Consider the following 4,955-nt stretch of genomic DNA (forward strand, 5'->3'; position numbering starts at 1 on the left):
TGCAGGAGTCCTGAGGCTCACAGCCCCAGCTTAATAACAGTGCTGACAGAGATGGATGTGATCTCATGTAGCACACCAGCATCCAGCCAGAGCGTGCTGCACCCTGAGTGGGTTTGCATAATGCAGAGCAGATTCACTAAGCATATAAAATGGAAAGGGCCAAACCCAGCCATGGGATAGCTCCACATCCTAGGAAGGCTTTCGCCCAGCAAGCATGAGTGGTGTATGCTGGGACATGTGTGTGTTTGTACATCTATAACGTGCATGCACCTTTGTCTGTAGCAAGCAGGGAATGCAGCAGGACTCTGGGGATAAGTAACGAGGGTACTAAGCAGCTTCACTCCTCAGACCATGGGGGCTGAGATTTGTCCAGGTGTGGCCAAAGCTTCCCATTTAATCAGAAGCACCCATCCCTGGTGACCAGGGATACTTCATTGCTGCAGGTGATAAAGAAGAGAACAGAATTATTGCCAGGAAACCCCAAGGGGAGGAAGCAAAGAGGGATTCATGGGACTGGGAACCTCCAGAGCAAAAAAACCACAAGCAGCTATAGCTTGAGCTAAAGGGCCTGAACGTCATTTGTGGGGACTATAACAACCGATTGGCACAGAGGGGAACCTGTCATGCATCTTCATTCACGGTTTACATATGCAAAGCAGCACTCATTATAAAGCTAAGATCTGCCACACAATAAGCAGCTCACAGGCAGCACCAGCCCAAGGGAGGATGGTCTTATGGTTAAGGAACCAGACTGCAGGAAACACCTAGATTCTAGTCCTACCTCTAGGAGAGGAAACAGACGCAGAAAAGGTAAAACACTAGGACAGCCTGAGACCGGAGCACAGGGGTGCTCATGTGCAGTCCAGTGATCCATCCTCGGGCCTCTACTACCTCTCAGCTCACTGCTGCTAACATGGAGCTTTTCTGCTCTTGGTAGGCAAGCGGCCCCCCGCGAGCTTCAGGATTCCAAAGTCTATGTTATTCGTGTGTGTTTCTCCCCACTAAACAAGGGTCTCCCTTAGAGGCCTGTGTGTTCCCTGCCCTGAGCCCTATTCCCCCTCTCCCTGGAGAGTGCTCGTTTCATAGCTCTATGGCTGGGCATGCGCGCCCAAGCACCCCCTGCAGTTGTGAGGGCCGGGCCCATCCTTGCTCCCAAGGAGGCAGAGTTTGCCTTCCTAATAGCCTGGGATCAGCCCTGACCTGGCCTCTGACCAAACACCTGAGCTTTCCGAATGTGACAGCCGCCTCCTCTGGCCTGGAGAGAAACCAGAAGAAATCCCTTAAATGATCGGTCTGTAGAAGTGAAGGCTGCAGACATGATACGGTCAGAAGCAGTTACTGTCACCGTCAGTGCCTCACCCAGACAGAATCCAGGACCTTATACAGCCTCTGAATAAAAACCCAAGGTCCCCTGCAGGTCCAGCGCTGGCCTAGGATCTCTGTGCTACTAACCCACAACTCACCTAGGGATCGCAGGTGGAAGGGCAAGAGGCCAAGCTGTAGGCTAGCAGGACTTACCAAATCATGGTACCATGCCTCAGATGCTCCCTGCTCAGAGGGCGTTTTGCCACAGTGAGCACGTTTTACCAGGTGCTAGGACAGGATACCTAACCCAGTTCTGAGCAAGGGGGACTAAGAGATGGGGCCTGGGATCCACACCCATTCAGAAACACCGCGTGGCACATGGTGCCAGGTGCATCACAGAAGAGAGATCATCCCTGGGGAGGAAGGTGGCCTGGTGCGGCAATGGCCCTAGGCTAGGCCTCAGAAGATCTGGATTCCATGTCAGGCTGTGCCTGTGTGACATTGGACAAGTCATTAGCCCTCACTGGGCCTCACTTCCCTGTATGATAGAACCCTTTGGTCAGGCTGGTCTATGCCGCTCTCAGAGGACTGTCTCACTCAGTGCAGTGTGCAGTGCCCTGAGCTCAGATAGATGCAACTACCCTAATCCAGCTCCTACCCAAAGGGCTCTCTGGCCTCCCTCTTTGTGCTCAGCTCTTTCCACAGGAGAGGAGAGATCACAAGAGTACCAAAAGCCATCTGCTTTGGCTCTAGATTTCACCCTCAGGGGCCCAACGTTCCACTTGGGAACAGGAGTGTAGCGGCATGGCTGAGGAGGACCGGTGAGCTATGCTGCGGGCATACCCAGTTTTCAGGCATGTTTCTACTCGGCCTATTGAGCTACCATGAGCGTATACAAATAGGAGAATCATACCCCTACTTCATAGTGTAAACATCGCCTAAGTGAGCACCAGCATGTTCTAAAAACCTGGTCTCTTCTAGGTGTCTTACACTAGGCTTCCACAGGGACTAACACTCTGCAAGTTTAGGCCCATATTCCTCAGACAGCCCCTACCCCGTAGATAGCCAGGGCACCCGAGGGTATGGTTTCCAGTCCCAGGGAGCCTAGCACCAGGCTGCCCTGTGAGAGGCAGATGCAAAGGGCTGAGGATGCTAGGCTACGGCAAAGGACAGAAGAAACATCAAATCTTTTCCTGCCAACAGAGCTGGCGGATCCTGCAGCAGAGGGGCACTGGAGAAGGGGTACAAACTCCCAGTCACTCGCTAACTGAGCAAGGGCATAGGATCTCCAAGCCAGCTGTGCATCCCCTCTCCACAGGCAAGCGACAGTGCCTGCAGGAACCGAGGACACATGAAAATTAACCACAGCTGAAGGACCTGTGAGCTGAAATGCTGTGTCTGTGTGCAAAGGATTGCAGATTGCAGCCCAGAACCAGAGCAGCAATTAGGCAAGCACGGGCTATTTGAGATGGAGGTTGTACTTTGTGTTTTCAGAGCGAAGATCCTTAGAGCACACTGCCATGAGAGTGAGCAGGGAAGGGATGTTAACCATGGCTTTCCCACCTCACCTGTACTGAAAACAGCTTCAGAGTGTAACTGCAATGCAGGGCATATTTACCCAAAAATAAAATCCTTTCAGCGGAGCCCCGCTGCATGTTAATGGAAGAGTCCCGCATGCCAGAGCCAGCAGGAGTCCCAGGGCTTGAGTCATTGCTGCAGGTAGGGTGATGTCCGTGTGCAAGCTAATATGGCTCCCTGCAGTTCAACACAGGCTTGAGTCACTTCAGCTCTGTCCACAAAAACAAACCGGGCAAGGAGACTTTCACATTCGCTACCGCCACATGCTACAGCAAGGTTTCTAAGGACAGTCAGACTCAAACTCCAAGATAACAGACAGAACAGGCCCCCAGGCAGAACCCCACCACCACTGCCAGGGAAGAAATTTCTGTTCTCAGAGACTTCAGAGCATTTGTTTTTGCTGCTAATGCCACAGCAGGGTCTTAGTGGCAGGAAAGGGGAAGGGCTGGGTCAGATGGTATTTCCTGCTATAGCACCAGACCATTCAATGGTTCTGCTTTGGAGGCCGTGTCTCAGAATACCCTTCTCCATATACAGCTGAGATCCAGATCAGCAAAACACGAGGGCCCAGCTGGATGAACGCAAAGGAACGGTCAGAGCAGTTCAGACCAGCAGATCATTTAGCCCAGTCTCCAACATGGCCATTACCAACTGCAAGAAACTCTATAATGGACAATTAGGGAATAATGTGCCCAGGGGAAGGCTTTTTTCCCCCCAACACCCACTCAGTTAAGTAGTTGGCTTGGATAGCTGCCCTGAAGCACCCAGGTTCCTTATTCCTGCCCTGTATGGATGGGAAGCTCTTTATGGCAGGCCCTAGGCATACAGTACTCCTAGCACTAGGGGGCAGATACCCAATCATAATAAACAACATCCTACCAACTTTACCTGTGAGTGTTCTCATTATCCATATAAAACATCAAATGCTTTTTGGAATCCCACTAAACTCAATATCTTGTGGCAGAGTTCTACAGGTCAATATTATGTTTCAAATTCCTTACCAGCTTGCAGTCCAGCGCCTGTGTTTCATTAACTATCCCCTCACTCCAGTATTACCAAAAAGGGTTGTTGTTTTTTTTTTTTTTTTTTTAAAAGAAAAGCACCCAATTTGGCCTGCCCTTTCTTTTGGGTGTACTTACTAAAACTGCCCTGATCTTTTCAGCCTCTCCCACCTCCAGACTGCTTCTCTTGCTGCTCTACCTTTTGAAAAGGAGACGACAGAGTTGAGACCATGTAATTCACGCTTAAACCTATTACAATTCAGAAACAAAAATCATGACCAAGTCCAGCTTCAGAAAGCATTCAGCTGCCAATACTTCAGCTAGTTCACCTTTGACCCTGTTTTCATGATATTGCACAGTGGTTTGGGGGTAATTTTCCTTTTATAAGTTCTCACCTGACTGTCACCCCCAACAGAGAGGGTATTTTTTAAAATATGTTGCTATGGAGACTAACTCATCTGATAAGCAAGAGCCTTCCATTTCCCCAGAATGGCTAGCAAGGGAAAGAGCAGAGACAGAAATTCAAGAAATATTCATTTTCAGACGCCTCTTAGTTTAGGAGATCATCTTAATTGGCTGGAGCTTTTGGGAGATGTCGCCTTTCCTCATTTTTAAACAAGATAGGAATTTTTAAATCACACCAAGGAGTGAGTCTGTAATGGCTGGTTTGATATAAAGAAAAAAACTGCAGATTTACAGAACTGAGAGAAGTTGGGAAACAGTTACTGAATTAGACACTAAAGAGCCTGATGTAGCATTCTCTCTCACACGGAGTTGCACTTGACTCCATGATTCCAACAGAACTATGCCCTGGGCAAGGCCCTACTCAACACAGCCACAAGTGGCAGAATCAGGCCCCCCGTTATTTGGTGGCTGTTTGATTTTCTTTCAAGACCCGGAAAGAAAAAGTAAGAACAGCATTGTTTAATAACACTGGAGTTATATTTCCATTTTAAGATCAAACTGGCCAAAGCTGCCTTTACACATGCTGCACAGGGATTTAAAAAAGACCAAAGAGATCTGTACAATCTAAGGAGGACGGGGAGAAATAATGAATGCCAGAGCTTTGGA

The sequence above is a fragment of the Chelonia mydas genome, chromosome 20 (assembly GCF_015237465.2).
Source record: "Chelonia mydas isolate rCheMyd1 chromosome 20, rCheMyd1.pri.v2, whole genome shotgun sequence".
Lineage (NCBI taxonomy): Eukaryota > Metazoa > Chordata > Testudines > Cheloniidae > Chelonia > Chelonia mydas.